Source organism: Anser brachyrhynchus, assembly GCF_964034855.1.
Source record: "Anser brachyrhynchus genome assembly, chromosome: 4".
Lineage (NCBI taxonomy): Eukaryota > Metazoa > Chordata > Aves > Anseriformes > Anatidae > Anser > Anser brachyrhynchus.
Window position 1 is genome coordinate 39,346,060 of NC_137698.1, and position 25,955 is coordinate 39,372,014.

Genomic DNA, 25,955 nt, shown 5'->3' on the forward strand with positions numbered 1-25,955 from the left:
TCGATGTGTGCATTTGGCAGGAATTTTGAGTATACTTCTTATAGCCAGGGAGGGAGACAAAGGCCATTTTAAACTTCTTTCCTGAGCTGTTACATTGTGGTTGGGGCTGTGCTGTGCTTACCACCTGGTTACAAGCTCTGTGACCTGGGGTTTGAGAAGGAAATGGGTCTTCTGTTTAGCAGAATGAGGGGAAAGAGAAGGTTAAGAGGGAAGAAGAGGATGAGCATATACTTGTAACAATACTCTGGGCAGGGGAAGGTAAAAAAAAAAAAAAAAAATAAAATAAATAAGAAGAATGCAATAGGTAAGGCACAACAGAGAGGAGGTAACCTCTGTATAACTGCATGGTGTTTGACTCTCCTATCAAAAAGAGGAGAGGGGAATGTATTACAGCATCTCTTCAATTATGCAATGCATTTATGAGTGATTGAATAAATTAATGACATACTCATCTGTTCTATCTGAGGCAAGGCTTGCATCTTGCATCTTACTCTTCTCCACTCTGCTGTTGCGTCCCCAAAATAATCAGACAGACAGTGCTATCACAACAAAAGTTATTCAACTACACAATTTTGAGATACTTTCTTTTACAACGTGTGCCTTTTCTGCTCTGAGGAAAACTGACGATAAGCTTCCAGAAAAATTTTCCTTTGTCATCTTAACTAGAGGCTTTATTGGATGTGAATTCACTTTTTGTTAAGGTCACTGGTGATGTTTCTGCAGTCACCAGTCCTAATGTTTTTTAAGTATATATCTTGTGATTTTCTGTCAAATTAAAATAAGCAAAACTTATTAGCAATTTATAAATTGTAGACATGACAACAAATGAACCATTTAGGATATGACAGTTTGAGGAGGGAAAAAAAAAGATAAATAGTTTAATTCAAAACTACCTTGTTTGAATTGCGTTGGAGATCTGAGAAGCAGAGGGTGTGAGCAAGGTACTGATGTTACCAGATGTATGTTTATTTAGTCATTAATAATGCACAGAAAGCATTCAGGATCTCTATGATATCTATAGTTATTCTACTACTGCAAAAGTAATTCCTAGTGATTAGTCTTAATCCTTTATTGGTAACTGATTATCTAAATCAAATGAAAGCATTACATGTATATTGGAAATACATGCTGTTATGTATATGTATTGATATATATGCACCCACACATATATAGTACTCCTATGTAATCTGCTACAAGGGGGGCTAGTTATTCAGATACATTCACACAAAGTCAGTTTATCCTTTCCAGACATTTTCTCAAAAAAAAAAAAATCTGTTCTCATGGACAGACAGGACTAGATAAGATACGTACAATTCTTGCAAATCAGTTTACATCCTGATGGATCGATTTACTAATTCATAGTTACTTTAATTTTTATGTAACAACAGTTCTGTTCAGAGATCACAACTCTCTTCAGTGTTTAGCTTCACCACAGTATTGCAAATTTTTAATGAAATTCATAGACTTACATAGTTTCTTGTGATGGTCTCTGGAGTATCAACATTCAGCTAGTCAGTAAAAAGGAAAGTAGGCAGATATAAATTTTTCCTATTATGTAAGTCTATACCCAGCAGAACGTGTTCAGAAAGACAAAGACTTATTCTGTATTTATATCTGACTTTTCTCATTCATGCAAATTCTATTTTTTCGCTTTCTATCCACTGTAAGGCACTTGCAATTTTCCTCTTCCTTTATATCAATCCTTAATCCAAAATCATAGACAAAATTTGTAAATGATATCAGTTTGACACTTACACTTTTTGTCACAGGAGAGCAAGAGTTTAAAAATAATTGTTCCATTTGAAATAACTATGGATACTATCTAACAAGTAATCTTTAGAGTATTATAACAACCTGTATACATCTCCTAGCACTGGAGAAAAGGTGGCTTTTTCCTATTTGCAGTAACTTCAAAGATGTTTGTCCTCTGTCCTCAAACCAAATGTGTAGTTCAGTTTAATGTCCTCATTTCTCCATCATGCATTTCTGCATGATAGTGTCAGTTGTCTTGGGATGCTCCATCTGGGTACTGTAACCCCAAAACTGCCATAGCTATTTGCTACCATATTTGACAAAATGCTTCCTCGTGTTGTATGCATTAAGAATTTTACGACACGGCAATTTCACAGTCAGTAGAAAGCCCAAGCGTCACTTGGCAAATAGTGTGAATTCAGATATGGAATACTTGCTTTCTTTTTTGTGTACAAAACCTTTGAATTTCTATCTTGGATTCTTTTCTTCTTTCCTATATAAAGTTTTTTATGGTAGTCTGAAATTGTATCTTTAAGCCTGGCAGACATCTGTAGCAGGAACATGCTGAAATTATAATTGAAGTGAGGAGCTGTGATCATCCTTATCATCTGCATATGTCCCCACATGGTGAGCATTAATTTATTCTGGTTTGCTACCTCTGTGTGCTAAAAGTGATTCATACTTTGTAAATATAATCAAAGACAACAGCTGCCCTCTTCTGCATCTTTAATAAAATTGAATCTTTTTGTCTGGAAATAAATATTATTTTATTCCAAGACTAAATCTCTTTTTTTTCAGTGTCAGTTTGAGTGGAATAAACCATTTGAGTCCAGCTCTGAAATGCTTCTATTATAAAGGCATCAGTAGGAGCTCTACAGTTTAAAATTGCATTTTGATTTCCAATAAAAGCAGGACTAAAATCTCTCCATTTGATACTTTAATGGCTGAATTTAATCTCTAAATTTGTCACAATAGCTCTTCAAGGAGCAATTGAAATTTCTATCTATTCCTCCAATAAAATATTTATAACGTTCCTCACTGGAAACATTTTTTAAAGGAACTTAGAAATGTTTCTTTGGTTCTTGTCTGTCTTGCCTTCATATGGCTTAAAGAATGGCAGCCCTGACTTTTACCTGTGGACGTTCTGATGGGTTTTTAGACATGTCCTCTTTGGAAGATTGAACACCTAGTTCTTTGTTTTGGGAGAGTCTAGATGAGTTTAAGATTAACTAAAAACTTTCCCTCAGTATTCTTGAAGTATTGTGCATTAAGTAAACAGTAACAGGGAACTTCAGATACATCAATGTCTCAGTACAGACCCTTATGGATTCTATACTAGGTTATGCATTAATGTAACTGAGTGTAAAGGGAATTAACTGTAAAAAGAATATGAAGAGTCCTCATATACTTGCATATTCAAGGTAAAGTTGACAGACTGAGAAAAGCACGAGTTGCTTTCGTTTCTACATTTTCATTCAACCCTTTCCATCCTGTATCTATTATGTTCTCTTGTTATTGCCCTACATCAGACGTTTGAAAGGTGAATAAACTCTTATCTATTGAAGTCAATAGTAAATAGAATTAGGGGGACCTATATCTTGCCTCTTCATGGAATACCTCCCTTTTAGTTATTTTTAAATAATTTATTTTTGTTTATATATTTGGAATTTTGGGTCGGTCAGTCCTGGGTACTACTCATGATCTGAAACTAGAAAACCTGAGTTGTATGGGAACAAAACTAGTATCTGAGCAAAAGAACACAGGTTTATTGATGTATATTTAACATTTTCTAAACAATGTGGCAATACTCTGAGCTTCATAAGATAAAATGGTGCTGTAAAACTGACAGGCTGCTGCAGAGGCTGTGAAATAGTCTATCTTTATCAAAATTATTTGTCAGTGTCTCAGAAAACTGAATCTGCACTTTTAACTGAAATGAGCATTTGTCATCTCAGAAATGTGTAGGAAAGTATTTGGTGCAGAAACACTAACCAGCTGTCCAGAACATTCATTTTAGATGGCTTTTATAGTAGTTTTTCTCTCTCCCTATAAAATGCCCTTCATTATTATCAGCAGGCTATTATCTGTTGGCCCTGTTTTTCCTAGTATATACTCCAGCTGGGAGGAAGGAGGAGGAGAAAGGAGTGTCACTTCCAAGTTCAGCAGTATCCAAGATCTGGGAGAAGCTGGTTCTTAAAAAGGCAAAAGCTTCAGTCTATGAGAGGGAGAAACTGGATCCTGCTGAGTGGGAAATTCAAGGAGTTAGGTACCATTGGCTCTTTAGATCAACATTAAGAGATGTGCACATTTCCTTACAGAAGGAGATGTGCAAAAACAGTCAGCTCCTTGCACCATGTGGGAAGTTAAATCCTGGTCCAGCCTATTTACTGGTGACCCACAGAAAGCTGGATGTCTATATGTTGAAAGCTCCCCTCTGACTGCAGGTGAAGCACTATAATATTCCTTTTATGTGGTAGGTAGGTGGTGATGGAGAATACAAGTGATAGGAAACAGGTGTACAAGGCTGGGAAACTGCAAAAGGGAAGGCAGAGAATGAATTTCTCAGTGAATATTTTGTGCAAAGAGATCTTTGATAACCAGTCTTTTGTCTGGCTGTGAGATTTCTGAAAGTTAAGCCACGTTTTGTCCCCTTCTTTTCCACTTTTGTGGTAGCTAGCCCAGGTTTGGAAGTTGAGTTGTATAATGGGTAGGTGAACGAATGAAAACAGAGGAGACTTGTTCATTAGGCTTTGAAACAATGTTTTTATATTTTTAGCCACATGATTTGTAAGCATTTTAGGATGCTTTCTACCACCAATTACTAAAACAAAGAGGAAGGAGGGGAGAAGGGTGCTTGTGGCTGGTGGGCTGAAACTTGTATTATGATGTTAAGTCATTAAATAGTAATTAAAATCACAGTAACACAATTAAAAACCCTTTAAAAGAGAAACAGCCTTTTCTTACATGCTCCAAAGTACTGCCTCAGGTTCTTAATGGCTCTGTGAAGCTGCTTAAGTCTATCTGGCAGAAGTTCTCTGATTAGCTTCTAGTTATAATCCTAATGTTGCCATAAGATCTAAAAGACTGGGAATGCAGAACAGCCATTTAAGCAAGTGATGCATCTATCTGGTAACTCATGGTATGTGAATTCTTCATCAGTAGTTTCTAGGTAGGTCCTGCTTACGCTGTATAGGACTTGGTCACAAGTTGTCAGGAAGTGTGCTTCATCGTACTGTGAGTAGGTCACCTCTCTCTACTGGTAAAGGAGAGTCAAAAATCATTCATAAAAACAGTTTCACAGAATTCGTTTTCTGTATTTAAAGTGCTCTGGGTGATACAGATTTTGAGTAATTAAGAAGGAATAATGAAGTGCTCTTTCAGACTGTGGCTAGCAAGGAACGTTAAGAATTTTTAAATTAACTATACGTTATATTTGGTCTCTCAATGTCTGTAATATCAACTCTATCCCCCTGGTATTACTTAAGTGACAGCTTTGTTTTTCTGTCAAAAGCAACAAACGTAATAAGAACAATCTCTCGATACAGTCCAAATAGGCTGCCTTTTTTTCTTTCCTTTGTATTGAGAAATTTTGAATCCAGATCCTGCAATATTTGCATGATTTCACAGACACGGTAATATAAGAGCATATAAATGATTTTGGCCTTATTTTAAGTGTCTGTAGGTGTAATGCTAGTGGCCACGTCTGCTCAAATGCTATCCCTACTTCCATTCACAAACCTACAGCTTGCCTTTGCAAGAAACTTGCTCTGATTAAGAAATTAGTTGGAAGTTGTTAAACATTGCTTTCTATGTTTCTAAAAAACAATAAAGGCACGGAATGACAAAGGCTCCAAAATAAATGAAAAAAAAAGTTATCAGTACCAGAGAAGCATGTCTTGCTAACCTAATGTTCACTAGGATGACCAAGCTATTTTGAGAATGATAGCTATAATTTGCAGATATGAAATCAGAAGCCAGAACTGAAAAGTGAAATAAATGTAGGTGTGCATTAGACATTAGAAAAACCTCAAAAGTTAGTATATTATGTTAGAAATGGGTCAGTAAAATGGCATAATTGCTATACAAGATCTGAGGAAAATTATATCTGCCACATCTGTTACGAGGTTAAAAGTTGTAAAATAACCCTCTCCACACATAGAAATATGGCATGTTCTTACACTTTCATACTCTGCTGGTGGTTGATGTGTGTGCCTGGAGTGGTAGATATATCTGCATACAGACACCAAAATAATTTTGAATTTATTTAAAGCTGCATTCATTTCACCTCTTAGCTCACCTCCAGGTTACACTGCCAGGGTACGTTCTTCACCCAGCAAAGCCAGCTACAAGGTGTTCACTGGTGTCACTGGGATGTGGCTCTGAGCGATGGACTGTTTGTTCCTCCCAGGGATTTCTTTCTTGTTGCTGTGTAGCTGGCTGGGCCTGTGGGAAAGACGTGGAGGAAAGGGAGCATGAATATAACTACTGTGAATGTCTGCAGTAAGAATCAGGCCCTGATCTACAAGTGGGTTGAAGAGGATAAAGAAAGCTCAAATGGGATGTTTCTGCCTCAAGTCAAGTGGCACAAGAACTCTCAAAAAGAGTGGTAGATATCTTCGGTGAGGGAAATCCTATTTTTTTTTTGTGGTTGTATGAAGGGTTTTTCACAGATCTGGGGGGGATGCATCGAAAAGGTGTATTTGGCATTTGGGAACCAGGCAGTGGGTTACTGCTGTGAGCATTGCCACATCTGTTTTCTCTGAAGCTCTGCTAAGCTTTGCGATTGCTTTTAGTGTTACAGCTACCTGAGCAGGGGGCAAGAGAATTGTGTGTATGTCCACACACCAAAAAAAAAGAAAGAGTATCCTGAAACCTCTTTATGTCTCTTTAAAAGGAAAAGACCTATTTCTGGACACGAGCATTTGCACCTTACCTGGGGTACTTGCCCATATTAAGACATGACACAGTGGTTTAATGGGAGCTAGGGCTGTACACCAGGAACTGCAGTCTGATTTTCAACAAAATTGTATGCCTTTCTAGAGCTTTAGTACATTTTTTTTGCCTACTGGTTCCAGAGCCTCCTGGTTCCAGAGCAGTGATGTGCTCCATACGCTTTTTGGTGGTCTGCACAGAAAAATAAGAGGAAGAGCTGTGAATAACACTCATGAAGGCTCAGGCTTTTTTTTATTCACTATTAACGTAGCTGTAATCTGCAGAAAGTAACTTTGCTGAAATGTGGGTCACCTATAGTTTTTACTGTTCTTTTAACTCTATCTGAAGAAAAAGTATTTCTACTGACAGCCCAATCTTTCTCTTCAATAGCATGAAATATAGGCAAAGGGGGAATTACTGCTTCCATAAATCATGGCTGATAATTGCAATGCTCTGTTTAAGGCCTGGGCCTTTAGAGGTACATTATCAGAAAACTGCAATCGTAAGCACTCAGATGCTAGGTATTATCTTATGTCTAGCATTCTATAAATGCCATGAACTTTGATTTAAAAGGAGGCAGCCAGGTAATTGTTCTGAGTTTTTAAACTTTTGTTTTTACTTCTAAAATTTTTAATGTCTTGAAAATGTGCTTCCCACCCATTGATCTTATCCTTTCCCATTTGGCAACATTGATTTGTTTTCTTGTCTTTTAAATGTAACACAATCCAGGCAAGGCTGTTTTTATTTAACAACTTCCATTTAAATAGTACTTAAATATCTTTTTGCAGCAGCATCTTCAAATGATGTTAGCGCTGTATGGAGGATATTTGGTAGTGTGCTGGTGAAGTCAAAAGAGGCCACAATATATTATTTTTGTGTCTAATTAGTAATTAGACCTATGGCCAATTCTAGTTGCACATATATAAATGTTAAGTATGTTTGTGTATATGTCTACGTCCTTTGGCCAGACTCTTCTTAGCTACTCTTTGTACAAATGATTCACATTGCTATAACTCAAGGCTAAGAGAATGCGATACTCGTCTCGAAACTGGCGCCTCTGGTGACTTAGCAGGTGTATGCAAAACACTGCAACAGTGAGTGAAGTTCTGACAGCTTGGATTTACTCACCATCTACAACTCACAAGTCATTGTGGGCACAAAGTCCTTTTCAGGTACTGAGACAGGCAGTATGAGTATTATCCTTGACCTCTGTAGGGAAATCTCGATTTCTTTCACCCTGCAGCTGTGTGCCAATATAGTGAAAGTTCATCTCCTCAAGGTGAAATCCAGTGTAGCATGAATCCTGAGTCAGGATTTGCTCAAAATCAGTGATCCGGTTCCAAATGGACATACTTCAGTAATACTGACATACATGTGCCTTAAATTCTGTTTGTTTCTTTAAGCTATTTGAAGATAGGTGCATTTTTTAAAGCTCTAAGAATGATTTATGTTCTTTTAAAACCTATCTGCCAAGGTGCTCTATCCTTATGCACTAGTTCATTTTTTTTGGAGCACTCACCTAGGAAGTCAGGACATGAATTCAGTTTCTTTCTCCCTAGGGTAGCTCTATAACTCCAAGGAAGAGTAATGTATAGTTAGTCTTTTATCTTCGTCAGGAAACCATAAGAACACGTGATCAGAAAGAGAACACAAGGAAGACTGATTGTACAGCATAGTGGGAAGGTTATTTAAATGATCAGGAGCTCAGTGTGATAGAAGAGTGGATCTCAATTTCTCTGCTTTATGAAATAATGGCATTTTTATTGTACCTGCCTACACTTTATAGAATGACTTTACAAACTTACTCATGCAAAAATAGAGTGGAGTCCTGAAAGTGATTAAAAAAAATAATTAAAAAAAAAGCTTTTTTTTTTTTGGAATAGAGTTCTGTTATGCTCTGGAAAAGTCTGCAAGTCCTGAAGCAAGCTAGGCAGAAGAATTTCTCTGTCCTTTCTGAGAAATTGTTTTGTTGGATATGTCAACGTTTATCATAGTGAACGGTTATAGGCTGAGCAAGGGTACAGCTCAAGGTGGTCAGGAAAAGTTGAATTCAAAAGTACAGAAGAGATGCAGGATTATCCTGTATCGTTCCTGAGACTACATGGGGATTGAATGGGAGTTTTCCGAGTTACACATTCAGACTCCAGTTTTCTTCTTTCTCCCCCTCTCTTTTTTCCTTTTTCACTTTCTACATCTGTTCTTCAATACCCTGTTGAAAGGAATGTTTTGAATCAAGAAATAAAATGTGCCTGACGTTTAGATATTCAGAAAATCCAGTGAGTTTCTGTAAAGACCTGGAACTCATCTGTACACCAGAATTTCTGACGTCTGTTACTTGATCTCTTCCTTACCCCCCAGAATGCTCCTTTACATATATTACCCAATATTTTTACATGTACTACCAAGGGTTTTGTTAGTGGTGATGGTACAGTGAGAAATATGAAACAAAACCAGTCTTGCTGGGTAGCACAAGCATCAAAATCATCCTTAGGTGGTAGTTCTGAGTGCGTTATGCTTGTACACCAGCAAAAGCAGCTCACTTTTTCCTTCCAGTTTCTTCCCACTACCTTGTTTGTGCTAGTGCAGCTTTATCAGAGAGAAGTTAGGGGCTGAAATAAATCCAGGGAACTAAGTCTTTAGCGTGATTGTGTTTTCTGATCCTGGTCACTGTACCTCCAGCATGCTTCTAATGGCACAGAGACAGTCTTAGTTTGGTTATAGTTCAGAGGAATATAAATCTTTGTATTTAGGTGGAAGTCCTACTTTATTCCTGCTTGAAATACTTTTGAAACTGTTGTTCTGGATCTACACCTACCCTGTGTATGAGAAGATGATGATGGTCACTTGCGTAAAGCACAAAATTTCAATATTTATCTTAAAATGAAGACCAAGAGGTGTTAGACTGGGATTTACAATCAGGTCGTAAATGCACCATCCTTGCTTTAGAAATCATAGTAGAGAACCTAGAACAGACTGCACAAAAATGTCTGTAGTAGTTTCTCCACTATGGAGTCAATTGAATTTGTATTTCAGAGTCAGAAGCGTGTAATGATTTAGCTTTCCTTGAAAGGTTTGTCAATCAAATAACAGTATTGCTCCAAGTCAAAAAGTTTGACTTTTCCATTGTAGTTTGCAAAGAAATTAACTTGTAAGACTATATAATATTATTACTCCTGCATGGCAGTGGTAAGGCTGGCAGGCAGCCTACTCTATACAGTGTAGGCATGCCAACACCGCATTACAATGGAAAATCAATTCTCAGCCAACTGTACTTGAATTGGAAGCAATTCAAGCACAGTTAGTGTTCTGAGTCTTAAATTGCCACCATGATATCTTTTCTCAAAGATAAAATCACATGAAAGTTTCAAAGCAGGACTTGTAAAGACTGCATTTGAGAAGATTTTTAAGTGTCATATTAATGTCATTTCATTTGAAAATAATGATACCAAGCAGGAGACTTAGAGCTAGACTTTGCAAAAATTATCAGTCTCACTGGTGATGGGTATAAACAAAGATGATATTATGGAAGAACATGGTGCATTTTTAAAACTAAAACAATGAACAAAATATAAAGATCTAGGAAGGATGATAGTATAGTATATGCATAGTAATGATATCTCAACTTTTCTGATCATATGTTTTTCATGGACTGTCTCCACAGTGAAAGTAGCTTATTCACCTGCTTTGAGAATTTAGTGTCAGGCTAGTTTGACATGGCTTCTGAAAAATGTATTTTATGCATGTAGTTTGCTGTATCATTAAGATAACTTGAATGTTACTATTGGGATTAATCCTATAATTTCTTTATACTGTAATTGGTGTATCCAAATTTTCTATATTTGGGAGTACTCCTTTTCGTTTTTCAGATATGCTTGCTTTGACGAGTGGTTGTTTAGTTCCTCTTGGTCATGCTTTCATAAGTAGTTCAACATCTCAGTCCTTTCTCTCCTGCTTTAAGTTTGGAGAGCCTTGATCTACACAGTTGGTTTGTAAAAGTCAAAAGGCAAATACCAGTCCTGGTCTAAAGTTGCTTTTCAAGTGTTGTTGGTTTCCTGCACATTCTTTCATGTGAATGAAAGTGCAATCCTATCAGAAAGGGACTTGTTTTCTTTTTCACAAGTGAATATTTTACTTCATATCAGCACTGGACTGTAATCACTCAGTAAATAAAAGATTTATATTTTGGTTAAATGAGTGAATATAATTAATTTATGATGGTGACAGCTAACATACTCTGATGGCAAGCAGGATCTACCTGTGATGTGTTCTTAAAAGAAAGGCTGCCTTTAAGGACAATCTTCAGGATACCAAGTGAATATAATTGCCTGCCTCTAATTAGGACCTGATTTACAATGCTGTTCTTTAGCCTGTTAGTACTGTCCCTAAGTGTTTGAAGTTATCTGATTCACATCACTTGAACAATCCTCTACCTTATCTCATATTTATTTTTAAAGATTTGGATAAAAGCTCCCAAATAAGGCCTTTTTAAAGTTGTCCTCTAATGGAATTTAAACAGTGAAACAGTTCAGTATCTATTTGAGTCTGTAGAAGAGGACATTTTCCTGCAGATGCTTAATGAAAGAAAAGCTTTTTTAATCTTGAATGTCTTTAAATGAAAATTTTATAACTTCTCTCAGCAATCAGTAAGCAGAACAACATCAATTGAAAAATAGCTGTTTTATAAATGAAGTAAATGTTTTTAAATGCTTAGAAGAGACTTTTAACTTCAGCAGAGATATGATGTTCTCACAGTGAGTCTCTGTGACTAATCCACTGGAAAGATTTACCGTTAGGGAACTCAAGGTCTGAGTTTCAAAGGAAATACTGGTAAGGATTATTATTCCCTTGTCCCCAGCAGTTCTCATAATCCCCTTACACTCAGAGTAGGATTTACAAATACAAAATAAATGACAAAACTAGAATGCTCCAAGGACCTGTGTTTGCAGAACTAAAAATGAAGTCCAGATGATTTTAATATTATTTTGAGTTCATTATTAGGCACCTATGTATTTTTTCCCTGCTAGGCAACACAAGTAAGAAAGGACTTGAGTGTAGGCCACTACCAAGTGGCAGCAAAAATCTACATCAAAAAGACCTCTGTAGCTTGCTCACGAATCAGATTTTGAAGAAAAACTTAATTGCAGTGTTGAGTTTTTGTGTGCTTTCGTCAGTGTGTAAAGTTGTGACCTTCGCAGGCTTAATTATAGGTTTACAAATGACTGTTCAAGATGAGCAAAGGGCAAAAATTGAATCTGCTCCTCAGCATGTTGAAACTCAATGGCAAGTCACGCATTTGGGCAGCTCTGGGCTCTCTGAGGACTTGCTCACACTGGAGCAGAGCTGCAGAAAGGGGTTGCTTGTGTGAGGAGAGGCCAGAGCTTGTGTGTTTCAAGTTAAGCATATGGTTAACTTTTCCTGGGTGACAGTCAGGTAAAGCTTTTTGAGTGAGATGAAGCAAGGTTGTCTAAAATAGACACCTGGAAAGATCCTGAATGAGAGCTTAATGGATCTGAAAGCTCATATACTATTTTTATTTGTCCCAGCCTACCTTAGGGGAGTGATTGACAACAGATAAGTCTATTCCAATGTTGACTGAAGAGGACAGCAACAAGATCTTATATTTCATTTTCTTGAATACAGACAAAGCCCGCTAGAAACTGTTCAACAGTATCGTATGTTGTTTTAATCCATGGAAAATATCTGAGGTCTCCCGTTTCCTTTACGATTTCTCACGCAAATGAAGTATGCTAGACAGTGTGTGAGAAAAAGCTTTCTTGTGCTATTTCTGTCTTTCCTGTGACTTCAGATCATTCCTTGTGACACTGCTTTTTGAATTCCAAATTCTAACGGGTTGCTTGGATTCAGGCCAAGGCTTTCTTTGATTTTGGTTTGTTTTTAGGGAAGTAGTCTTGAGGGCCTTTCAGACAGAATTAAGATTTCACTTAAAGTTAAATCCCATGAGAGAGCTGAATAAAATATTCAAACTAAACCATATGTTTGGGCCATCAGTAATTCAAGTTAGATGTACCTGTGAATATTTTGTGCTCTGATGGAGATGAATAAGCGTGTTTTCTCTTAGAAAATATCTGTTAAGTTTCATTTTTAATGAGTTAAATATTTCCTTTTCAACCCATACCTTACTGAATTTATTCTTTCAACTGAAGTTTTTTATGGCCTAAAAAGTAGCATCAATTCTGTGTTGAAGCATTTTAGTTTGAACTGGACTGGGTCTCAGAGCACTGTGTACCAACCAAGTTGGTCAATGAGGGGACAAGATTCCACCTCCAAACCTTCCCCTCCTGTGCTTATGAGGGGGTTCAAGGACCTGATTAATATGAAAAGTTCTGAACTGCTCCCTTTGCATTTGCACAACATGGCACGAAAGAAAGAGGATGCAGTGAAAGTGGACGAGGGATGCGAAGATGCAACTGTCATCTTTGGTTTAGAGCACCAATTACTTATAGTGCTGTAAACTCAGTAAAAAAAAAAAATCCTAAGGTCAGGAAGCCTTCATAGGAAATGTCAGGTGCTTTAGTGAGCATTTTGCAGGAAAAAAATGAAGATAAAACAATACCTTGTGATCAAAAACTCAAACTCACTCTAAAAAATAGCAAACAGTGGAAGTCAGAGGAAAGCACAGCAGTACTATGTGACTGTTTAAAATTGTAGTACACAGGTACTTCTCGCTACCATGTTTCAAAATGATTTCTAAAACTTGACCAAGGACAGTGATGGACAGTAAAGTACTAGAAGAACCTAGTCCAGGCTGCTGTTCTGATCAAACATGGCATGTCTTAAGTACTCTATATGCCAGCATTTTTAGTGAAATATACTTTCAGTCAGAAACTAGAAAATTTAGGCCAAGAAGCAGGAAACAAATGTGCAGAGGTTTTTTTCTGTTGTTGTTTTGTTTTTTTTAAGAGAAAATTTATAGTAGATAAGAAAAATGGCATTGTGAAAAGCAGTTTTAAGCAGCTTTTGTAGCACAGATATCATAGGAAGCTCTGGATGCCTCATCCCTGGAAGAGTTCAAAGCCAAGCTGGGTGGAGCTTTGAGCAACCTGTTCTAGTTCAAGATGTCCCTGCCCATGGCAGGGGAGTTGGAGCTAGGTGGTCTTTAAGGTCCCTTCCAACCCAAACCATTCTGTGATTCTAAGAGGAAGGTCTTAGAGAATGATGAGCCTCCTCTTCCTCAGCAGATACAATATTCACCTGTGGTAGGATGAGCTAGATAAAGTATTCTTACAGCTTTGACTTTCCTGTGTATCCAGGCTTCTTGTCATCTCTGTATATAATTATAAATGTCTGCTGCCATCTCTTCTTGGGTGAATAACCGAATTAATAACCTAGAAAACCTGCCAACATATTATGCAAGAATTAAAGTCTTAGTATGCTTTGTTCTTGTTATGGTGTTTCATCTGTTTTATTGACTGCTTTGTTTCTGAAGTGTAAAATGTACTTCCAGTCTGGAAACTGTTAGGCTTAGCTTCAGACCTCCTGTTTGCAGTAGTGAAATGCATACGGGACAAAACAAGAAGAGTGACTTAGCGGTAAGAAGCTGGATTGTCACAGTATTTGAAGCCTCCAAAGAGGCGTGCAAGACTTCTTGTAAATCCTATTAGGCAGAGCTTATTTGGCACTTGGCTTGTTTGTCAGAGGTTTTTCATCTTTAAAATGGGTGTTATATCCGTTCTACTGGACAGGGATCTGTGCGGATGTGTATTAAAAAAGAGAGTTCATGTGAAATTTAGAACATTTAACTATGAAAGAGAGGTTGATGCCTAACGTAAGTTGTTGATATGCTACTGCCTCTAGAGGGTAAAGTGATTTTAGTGGTTTATACTCGTTTTAGTTGGTTAAAATTTTGTCCGTTGGTGGACGTAGAGAATAGGTTCTTTAAACCAAATATATATTGTGTTTAGCAATTTGCTTGGATTTATACTGCAAAGAAAAACAGTCACTCTGACACAATTTACCGTGAAATTAAATAGCAGCTTACCCCAGTAGCAGGCAGAAATCATCCCTCTGCCAGAAACTGAAACTCTTCTCCCACACAGATGCAATACCTATCTTCTACCACACTATAGGCACCTTGCAATGGGCCCTGGCAGTTAATAAACTAGGGCTATTTCAGATTAGGAGGGAACTTGTTCCAGGCAGAATTCAACCATGGAAAAGAGCCTACGAGCAGATATTTCTACCTTCATTTTCTTTATATGTGATTTGTAACTTTTTGATTATCCTTTCATAGGTTTAAAAATGAAATGTTTTCCTTTTTTAATAGTCCTATGTGTTTATGCAGTTATACTGGTGTAAAGATGTTAATCTTCTTGTTTTATACAATTAAGGAAACTGGAACTATACTCCTTTGCTCTCCCCCCCTGCCCCCCCAGCCAGTATGATAGCTTCCATTGAGCTAGGAAGTAAAAATGAATGGTAATTTTTATTAGCAAGCTAGAGCAAACCTGTGCCACTTGCAGAAATGCCCCCTAGACTTTGTTTCTTGGTTTTTAGCAAGCTTGAATGCCTAGGAGGCAAGTGGGAAATAAGGACCAAAAAGATCTTTATAAACAGATTTTGGAAATGAAAGCATACTCAGTCTAGGCTCTCAGTCCCAGGTTCTTCCTCTAAACCATCACACAGAAGGAAGGCTAGAGCTAGAACTGGAGCAGATGTTCTTTCATTCAGCTTGCTAGTCCACTCTAGGTTTAAGCTTCTTATGCACCCCTGTGTGTAGGGAATCTGGATTTATGTCTTCAAGGAAGATGAATTTGAAATACAGGCTTCATTAGGTTGTCATAGGAAAAACATGCTATAGCCTGCTATTTATGCTCAGGCTTCTTTACAGCTCTTGAAGTATACTGTCATGCCTTCTCTAAGCCCCTCTATTTGCCTGAATTCCTACAAAAGGGATCTTATGGAAAAGACAAGTAGGCTTGTTATGGAGATGCTTCCAATGTGCAGTAGAAAATGGTGAAAAAATGTTAGACGAGGCTGGAACATTTTTTTGATTCCTTAGTGACAGCTCATACAAAATTGTAATGGCCTGTTTTTTTCCTTCATGTGAAAAAAAACACAAACCTATGATGATATATTTACATATATAGTGAAACTAGTGTAGAAAAACAAGCCACACAATACTATAGAAAGGCAGAAAATGATATCGCTATCACATTTAGAGGCCTGTACAGCTAACGTGATTCTTGCTGGGAAGTTGACATTAGCTATATATTTTAAATGTTTATGAGGAGAAAGAGACACAAGCTGAGAATTAGGCCATTTATGAAAAACAATGAAATCTGTTCAAGTTGGTCTGAAACCTGTTGTAGGATCTCCACTCTGAATATGTTTAATGATGCATGAAGAACCATTAGTTGGAACTTGGCACAACGTCAGCAAGTAATTGCATTGTAGGAAAACTTAAGGATGGTTTGCAGGCCTTAGTGCTGGGCAACAAAATAAATGATGGATTAGTTACATGAAAGCCTACACAGTTGCAGTTCTGAGGCTTTGACCAAAAGGTTATTTCAGAACGTGTGTGATGACAATACGGCTGCTGTCAGATCTAGTTTGCCTTTGGTCCCACACGAGCTGCCATGAATATTCTGTAGCACTGGCAATTTGCAAAGTGATATATATATTGAAGAAAAGTGCTCTGGTTAAATACTTAAAATGCAGTCTCCTGGGCTTTTAAAGTATTCAGCAAGTTCAGGGGAGATCCCCATCCATATGCATGTGTCATCGCAATGCTAAACGAGCTGTTTGAGTTGGCTTAGGAAGGAGGATGGAACAGGTGTGTGTGAACTTCAGTTCAAAAACATTTAGGAAAGAAGTAAGCATCACCTGAAAAAGTAGCTACGTCTTTAATTCATCCTTTGTTCTTTTCATCTCAACTTCTTTCCACTGGTTCTTTAGTGACGGAGGGACTACCCTTTCAGTGGAACAATATGCAATGTTACATATCTCCTTGACAGAAAAAGATGGTTTTTCATGGCATTAAAAGACAAAATGGAAATCAGAAAGAATAGTGAAGTTTTCACTGTTTTTACTCAACTGCTTATGTGCTTCTGTAAATACAGCTGTAGTGAAGCTCAATAATTATTTATCATTTATAAACAAGTTTGTCTTGGTTCTCAGTTATGGTATGCTACTGATAAATCAGATTCAATCCAGTTCAGAGTTTCAGACTGTGAAGAGTGAGAAGGCAGAACATTTCTCAATTAGTGTAAGGCAAAAGCTATTTTAAGCTCTGTTTCAGAATAGGGATCAGTTTGAGCTGGAAATGGCAATAGTCTTCGACTATTGAACGTACTTTATGGTAGGCGTATGTAGCTGGATTAAGCCTTTATGTCAGGAGTGTCAACTGTCCATAGCAGTCAGGAAGACACAGCTAGTACCCTGTCACCAGCCATATTTTCATATGCTAAGCAGAGCTCAAACATAAAGAAAAATCTGTTCCAAATTTCTGATGAGTAACAGCAGAAGACCAGTCCAGCATATTGTAGAGATTCAGTCTTAACACTACTCTTTGCACATTAGGGATATTTACTGCAATGCCTTGGATGGTAGTTCTGAAAGAGCTCTCTTTCACTTTTTTGATTTACCTGAATAACTATGAAGGCATGTGGCAGACACTCTGAAGGGATAAAATTCCCTATCTAAGCCTTTGTCCAGTTTTTAATAAACAAATACCATTAATTTCTGCGATGCTTAAACCTGTTTGCATATGCGAATCTACTACAAAGCCATTCTTTCCTTTCTTCTACATTAGGAAACTGAAAGCAAGTTACTGTGAAAAATCTATTGGTATTTCTGTGGAAATTCATGTTGTAGGGAGGGGAAATAGGTATATGAAAAAAAAAATCTAGAACAACTTCAGGTGAATGGATTTACAGATCCTAAGAGACAAACTTCTGGGAGTGAAGGGATGAGCCTGGGCCCCACAAGGTCGGAGGAGTGTTTTCCAGATGCGAATTTTTCTCAGCATCTGCCTCTCTCCATGGCTGACCCACAATCAGAGCAGTTCTTTTTCACACACATGACTTCACTGAAGCCATGTAGTATGCAAACCGTACTATAATTTTTGTCCAATTTCTCCATGTTTTCAAATCCTCTCTCCACTTCTCTTGTCTGTAAATTAGCATTAATTTAGAGCATTCGGAGAAAACAGACGTATCTTCAGAGATTACCGTGTTTCTGGCTTGAGTTCAGTGGCTTTCTTCTGCTGAGTATTTAGTGATATCACAGCATCTTGGGTGGCCATGTTAGGCAAAGATGCAGAGAGAAATTTCCGTCAATTAGATGCTCTGAGGTTTATCGTGCTTTTTTTAAAAAGGAGTCACAGAATGAGCATTCCAAGTGAATCGCTGAGATGGAGTACGGTGATGGTGGGAGGCTTTCTATTTTCTCTGCAGTTTGTTTGGTATTTGGGGATTTGAGTGGGACCCAAATCTAAATCCCCAAACAATCAGAGCTCATGGCCTCAAGCTGCACTTGGCACGGGGCCAAAGCTGAACAGCCTCAGAAGTTTCTTCTGATTTCTGTGGCTTCTGATTGAAAAGAGAAATGAACCCAGAATCAGTGGTGAGCTCTCGGAAGCAGTTGAGCCAACAGAGCCTCAATTTCAGTTTTGTAATTAAAGTATTATCATCAGACTCCGTAGACTGTGGGAGAAAATTTTCATTTGGCTTCCGGCTCTCTATAGCATATCAGTGTAATGTGCTTTCATTCTGTGAGGAGGGTACACTTCTGCTAGCCACTTTAGATTAAAAAACAAACAAAAACCATAGTTTGTCAATAACTTCTTGTAGGATCGCTTTCAAGCTCTGATTAAAAAATAAAAGAAGTAAAATTTGGTAACCGGTAACCAATAGCAGAAAGTACCATCGTTTCAAAGAACTGAGTTGAAATGTTTCCTAATAAAAATTTGAGTTCTGTTACTGATTGTTGGCAGAATTACTAGAAGCTGAGATTTCAAGTGGGTTTGCCCTGCCTGTGATTTCATCTTACCCTGAGTTCTATCTAATAAACAGGAATTTGCAAAGTGCTAAGTCAGATTTTAAAGATTTTTGTTTCTACTCTATTACAAAATGGCCTAAATGTGGAAATCTATCAAAGGTAATCACTGACTTATTTATTTTTTTAAACTAGGAAGTCAACTAGATTATCTCACTTTTTTTTTTCTGTTCATTTCTCTTTTATTAAGTAACAACCAAATATTGGAAGTTTATCTCTGTCAGATGTATTTATAGGATGTCACAGCTTAGAGTCTCATATCTGAATGTAGGAGGAAAATTACATTACTGCTATAACTAACATCGGCTTTAAAGCCAAAGAGTTTAGAACAAAGTAATTTTGTAAGAGAAATTTTGATGACTAACTGAAAATTATCTTACGACACCCTATAACATATAATTTTGTAACTGCATTCTGTTTACAGTCAGGTTCCTAAGATCATAAACTCAAGGAGATTTCTTACTGTAAAACTGCAAACTCTCACTGCATCTTTTAAATTCTAACTTTATTCTAGACTAACTTGGTTTGCAAGAGGCCTTATTTATCAGCCCTTTGGGGAAGTGAATTTTTATTCCACTAAGCACAGTGGCGTTCCAATATGTGTGGCTATAGCGGCTTCGTGATATAGAAACACAGTTAATTAAAACAGTTAAACACACAGGGAAAGACATTTTTATTGCCTGTCTCCTAACATTTAAAACTGTTCTGTGTTGACTAAGTAAGGGTACTTCTCAGATGCAAATATATCGTTTATGTCTGTGATGAGGGTCCACCTCAGAAGGTGGTGATGTAAATGCTGAGCAGTGCTGTCACGGTTATCTTGTGAACAGCTAAAAGACCCACTGGGGAGTGATAGCCATTCACGGGGATCATAAATTTATGACATCAGACCAAATGAATAAATCTCATGCCTGAATACAGTTTGAGATCTCTTTAGGGGTCCTCTTTGCTCTTTTTACCTCAGGGATACAGTCTTTTAGTGTGACACACTCTCCAAATTGTTTTTCTTGTGGACACCTCTGAAGTAAGCCTTTGCCATTCTGCTGACTTAGAGTCATCTGCTGTTTCTCTGCACAGGACAAGCACTTTTACATTGCATTGCCTGTTCAACCAGAAATTATTTTGAAAATGATAGTCATAGGTAACTATCTCTTCTTAGAGATATCGGGCTCTGTAGTGCATCACCCAATATTGAATATATTGTAAACACAGTAAGGATGGCATGTGTTCAACTTCTTATTCCCATGGCAAGTTGCCCACATACACTATGCATACAAAAATCTGTTATGTCACCTAATCTATATCATTTCACAGCCATTATGCTTTGATTACTCCAGGTGCAGGCTGTTGTCTTCGTACCTATCTGCAACATATTTTTGGTTCTGTTTGTTTTGTTTTGTTTTTTCTTCTAGATTTCTCAGACATCTGGGTGAAGGAAACATCCCTGAACCCAGATGAGGAATGCACCAAGAAATTGCCTGCCAGCTCTGGCTAGCACTGTGCTTCCCAGAAATATGTGCTGCATTGTCCTCTCTCTCCTATGTATAAATGGCAGCTGTAATCTTGTGTCACCCCTTCTCTTCCACTGAAGCAAATTAGCTGCTACTGGCAGGAGATCACAAACTGCTTTTGGCAGTAATTTACTGTTTGTACACCTTTGCTCTAAAGGTCAGGCCACGCTAGTGTCTCATGTTGATCCAACCCTATCTAATCCATTCATTTTGCTTTCTTACACCTGTTATGTTACATTATTGTAATTTGTCTCATGTTTCTCTAACCTTGCTGTGAATTATTATTTTTTTTTCTTGCTGTGCCTTGGGGTTGTTATATGTACATTATTTTTGTTTTCCTTCATTTTCTCTGTGGGCTAAGAGTAGTAAGCTTTCATCTGGGCTGGAAAGGTCTTTATGAAAAAAAAAATAATTCTCTGTACCTTGACATTTTCTTCAAGGCCCCTGAGAAGGCTTTTGCTCATGGCCTTGAAAATTAGGCAGCAGCAACATTTTTGTTCCATATCCCTTTAAATCGGTGACCTTTTCTGATATCTATCAGTGAGACCTCCTAGAGGAGGTCTCTGGCTGAAAGCTTGGGTGGGCTTAGCTGCTGCAGTTTAAGGTTTTACCATCCCAGCAGCCTGCCTTTCCATTCTGCAAGGATTTTAGAGCCCTTGTTGCCTGGAGAAGGAGATGCAGCTTCTCTGCTGGAGCAGTGTCTGGTTGAAACCATCTTTGCCTGGTTTCCAGCTCAGAAATACCAGTTATGTACTGAAACAGATGAGATCTCAATGGTGAGGGAAGCCTTAGGGCTTCTAGAGAGGTCCTTCTGGACAGAACTGCCAGAAAGTAACTGGACATAGTTTAAATTAGTGTGAATTCACAAGCACGATGAACAGAAGCAGGCCCTTAAAAATGACAGAAGAAACAACAACTGGAAGTATCCAGTGCTTTTCAAAAAATGTGGGCAATGCAGAAGCAAGATTTGAAAGATGAAGTATTTATGAAACCTAGAGATCTCTCTCAGATATTTTGGGAAAAGAATATTAGTTGATGAGTCATTAGGAGAGAGACCAACATTAGCTGATGTGGGAGTCCAATGATCTTCGCTGTTCAAAAAAATAAAACTAGGAAAGCAAAATCCCTTCTTAGTAACTCCTCGAGTTGTGTGAAGTTGAACATAATGGCCATGCCAGAGCAAATGAATAGTCTGTTTAGATTAGTGTTGCCTTCTGCAGTGGACAGTAGTGGATTTGTGGAGGGGGAGAAAGGATAAAAACAAGGTGAACATGCAACAATATTTCCCCTGAATGCTCCTTAAGCTTTCAAGAACTTGCAGCTCAGAGATGTGTCTTTGTAACATGCAGACTTTACCATCCTTTGGAGCAACAGGATTGAATTAGCTCCCAGGACAATGAAGGATAGGGCCATGGTGCTGCTCTCCCTCATCTGTTCATGGCTCATGACGCTCAGAGTAAGGCAAGAAGGAATTATTCTTGCATTTTTTGTCCTCTTCTGCCCATGTAAAGGGTGGGTTTAATTTGGTCCTTAACACATTTCCTTTTGTGGTCTACTGGAATTTCAAGAGGAACTCGGCTGTTGTTGTGAGGCCTTGTTCATTTCTGAGCTGGCTTGGGAAAATGCCACTTGTTTAATTGACAATCCATTTTAGGAAAAAATAATATATATATATATATGTAGTAATTGGGCCCAATTTTTGATTGCAGTGTTTGATGCTAGTTCCCTGTAATGGAGGGTGACATCTGTCAGGTGATGATACCTTGAGACATTTCTGTGAACACAAATCTAAAGACATCAATGTGTACTTCGCAAAATGATGCTGATCAGTGTTCAAACAAATAAAATAAATCTTCTCATGATTAATGGTCTGAGAGGTGAAATTATGTCTTGGCAACATGTCAAATACCATGCAGAAGAGCAAACTGGGGAGACTGAAAGCGTGATCTTGTGTTCTGTCAGCCTCACGTTCTTCCTAGTGTTTTTAGATAAGTGTTCTGAGATGATGTGTGGTATTTCTGAGGGGGCTGCAATTCCCAAGGAGGATGTTCTTGGTGGGAAACAGTTCAGGCTTCCTGCTTTTGATGTCAAGCCAAATAAATATTTAAGAAGGCTTTTGCTGTTGTGCAGCTGTATAATGCTGAGTATTTCTTGTTACTGGTGACAAAAATAAAAAATAACATAACATTAAATAATAAACTAGTTAATTATAATTAATGTATTAATAATCTTTTTTAAACTTTACTGTTGTTAGCTTTATAAAGAAATAACATTTTGCCGGCGTTGACACCCTTTTCAAACAGAGCAGCGTAAGACTTTCTATGGCAAGCTATATTATCTGCAATATAGCATGAGTTGCACGACTGCACATGAATTTGGGTGCCTATGAATTTGTACTGTTCTTCAGTGAACTTAAACGTGTGACTATGGACTTTAAAGATGAACAAAAATCAGCAAAAATAAAGACTCAGAGGAGCAATTTAATGAATTTACAAGTCTTTGCGTCTAGCGCTGGAAGCTGCTCTTCATCTTGTCTCAGTAGACCTCTTTCCAAAATATTGTGAGGAGTTTCAACAGAGTGGTATGTATCATCCTTCAGACACAAAGATTTGAGACTTTCAGGAGAGAGAATACCATCTCTGAGAGCATGTAGACATGTTCTCAGGTCACAGCAAGCATTAAATCAGTAACATTCAAAGGATGTTAGTGACAAAGCAGAGTTAGTAGTGATCTCCCAGTTTACCTCTCACCGTCAGGCATACCAGAACTATGAGTCCTAAACAGTACTTCTCAAGAAAATACTTTGAACACCATATTTATAAAAAGTAGTTCTGTGTTCAAGATCATGTTAAATTTCTGAGTGGAGAAATGTGCCTTTTTTCCACAGAAAATCCCTGGTTTCATAGTTATTGTTGTTGTTATTATTATTATTATTATTTTTCCTAGAGCAGACAGTGTTTCAAAAAGCAAGTGCTAGCAGGGACCATTCAAGTGTCTGGCATTTCACTTTTGGAAATTAGATTTTCTGCAAAATATTGTTATTGTGATTATCTAAGTTGCTCTTCAGTATGAGATGAGTAATGATATATTGCTTGAGGCTAAGCTCTGAAATTAGAAATTGAAGTCAGGACAAAATCTAACTGTTGGCCTGTTATGCATTGCACTGGCCTGTTAGCTCTCTTCTTTGCCCAGGCCCTTTCTGTTTCTGGGACAGTGAAAAGTTATGCTCTGAAATGACAAAATCTCATTATTATTATTTTTTTTCCAACTATCTTATGCATAACGTGTTGAAATGAGTTAGTACTTCCCTGCGTTCATCTTGTAGCTCCAGTGGTCCCAGCAGGAAGTTGTTGTTTTTGGGGAGTTGAACAGAAATCTGTCTTGTCTCTTAAGCCTGTTTTTAGGATTCTTACCTCGAAGTGCTTGTTAATCTCTGAGTAAATAGAAAAGTTCACTGCTTTTCCTGTGTGTTTGGGAAGTGGATATACAAATAAGGATAGTTATTTCAGAGCACATAATTGCCACATGCGGTTACTATTACGTTGCTTATTCATGAGATCATCCCAAATTTCTCAACAGAGTGGATTATACTTTGAGAAATCTTCTTGACATATAATATATTAATTTTCAGAGGAAAAATATCATAGAAGAAATAGTAGCCCTCTGTAAATTCTGAATTCAAGACTTACAGAGGATGTTTGACCTGTTGTGCTAAAATGGCTTGTTCTGGTCCCTGTAAACTGGATTTCAGAGATGGGTGAGGTCTCTAAACTTCACAGCAGAGGGGGAGTGGAACTAATCAGGCTGCTTGCTTGTTGTTTTCTCTTAAACTGTGTAATTACCATTTTAGGTTACCAACTTATGCCATATGCAGTTGTTTACCATTGTGGAAAATAGTGTGTTTTTATTTCAAACAAGTTCTTTAGAATTGGAACAACTGAATATTAATATGTGGTGAGTATATATTCTAAAGGAACTTATACTTGCAGGGACTCAACAGCATCTGTACTGAAGTGCTATTAAGTGATACTTCCAAAAATGTGTTTAACTTTAAGACCACAGAGGCGAGAAAATATAAAGCTTTATTAAAATTTACCTTATTAAAACATCTGTCTTTCTGGATCTGACCTAGAAACATCAGATGCAGGTTAAGACTTCTGGACTACATAAAGTGTTGCTATCTTTCCTACCTCTGATGGCCAATAATAGTTTAAAGGAGAACAGTATTATTGTTATATACATTATTATATATGATGAGCTTGGTCACTGCTGTCTGGTTTGCAAGAGGAGTCCAGTGAGCACTGCTGGAGAGGCTAAGCAGTACCAAAAACCAGGAATGAAGCCTGTGCTGTGCAACCTACTTGCCAGTCCAAGGCTGAGTGCTGTAGAGAAAGAGGGAAAATATGAAATACTATGTGCACATATCAAATACATATGTATACATGTTAAATACTATGTACACAAGGATGCAATATTTAAAGTGTTTGCTCTTGGTCAAGTGTTCCTGTTTTGTGGCTTGCTTTCTTGAAATGTGCCAGTCTGCTCCAGGGTTGGTTGGACTCTGGGTCAGATGTGCTTCACCTTTCTTATGAGCTAATGGGAGCTGGGTTTCTCGCTCCCTTTTTTCTTTTGAATTTTTACTACAGTGCATTGCAATACTCTTCAAGCTACAACTTGAAACTGGGGTTGGGGGGTGGAGAAGCGCTGTCTTTATGTTATTTAGGAAATTAACTTGAATTCATTGTTTGACTAATGTGGCTGTGTGTCTATAAAGGAGATCCTGTTTGTGTACTGGGCTCCCAGTGCTGGGAATGGGACTGTCTGGTATTGACATGTTACTTGGTTAAGTCATTCGGCATAGAGCTCATAAACATCTTAAAGGAAAACTCTTGAAGTACGTGTAACAGTGATTAAATAGAACATAATTTTTATTTTATTTCCTTTAAACCTTTTGAATTTTTATCCCTCTTTGTAAGGCCATAAATTGTAATGACTCTTGTTATTAATGGTGACCAGAGATCTAATGTTTCTATAACGATATGATTTTCTGCAAGTTTAGAGCCAAATATGAACACCACCACTTTCCCTGTTCTCAGCAAAACAAGAACACACACCAATAAAACTGAGTAGGTTAGGTTTGGGTTTATGCTTTTACACAGTTAGGCCTTCATTTTCAGAAAAATCCCTAATATTTTAGGCTGGTCTGGAAAAGGAAATGTCCCCCAAATTATGGAACAGATTGGAAAATGTGGATCTCTGTTTCATTTCCCTGGACTACAGTAGAGTAAAAATGGTTAAAGAGACTGACTATATGAATTGAGAAGGCCTCAGGGACAGTATGAAATTTAGTTCCTTGTAAGGAGAAAAAAAATCCCATACCTATGTGCTAAAGCCATCACTGTTCAGGAAATCGCGTTAATATGTACTTAAGTTTATGCATGAGTCAAAGCATGTGCAAAACAGCCTTCCTGGAGAGGAAGAAGGCTTCTCTGAACAGGAGCCTTAATTAACATGTTGCAATCCTGGGATAAAACTGCCATAGAAACAGAAACCAGTGGTAATGATAATACCATCCTCAATACATTTAAATCCTCTTATTTTTTTATGATTCCAACTTAAGCATGTACACCCAGACTTTTATATATATATATACACACACGCATATATATGGTCAAATTTAAATATAGAGCAGCTTTTTAATTGACATTACGTTTCATGAAACATGTGTTCTGAATATCACAAAAT

General features: G+C 37.5%; 1 long non-coding RNA gene across 1 annotated transcript in view; it reads right to left on the bottom strand.

Annotated features, from left to right (window-relative positions):
- LOC308194508 overlaps positions 1-25,955 on the bottom strand; it is a 112,160-nt gene that overhangs the window by 11,565 nt on the left and 74,640 nt on the right. The window contains exon 2 of the long non-coding RNA XR_013950618.1: positions 6,050-6,195. This is a non-coding gene — a long non-coding RNA (uncharacterized lncRNA). The remainder of the gene's footprint in view (positions 1-6,049; positions 6,196-25,955) is intronic.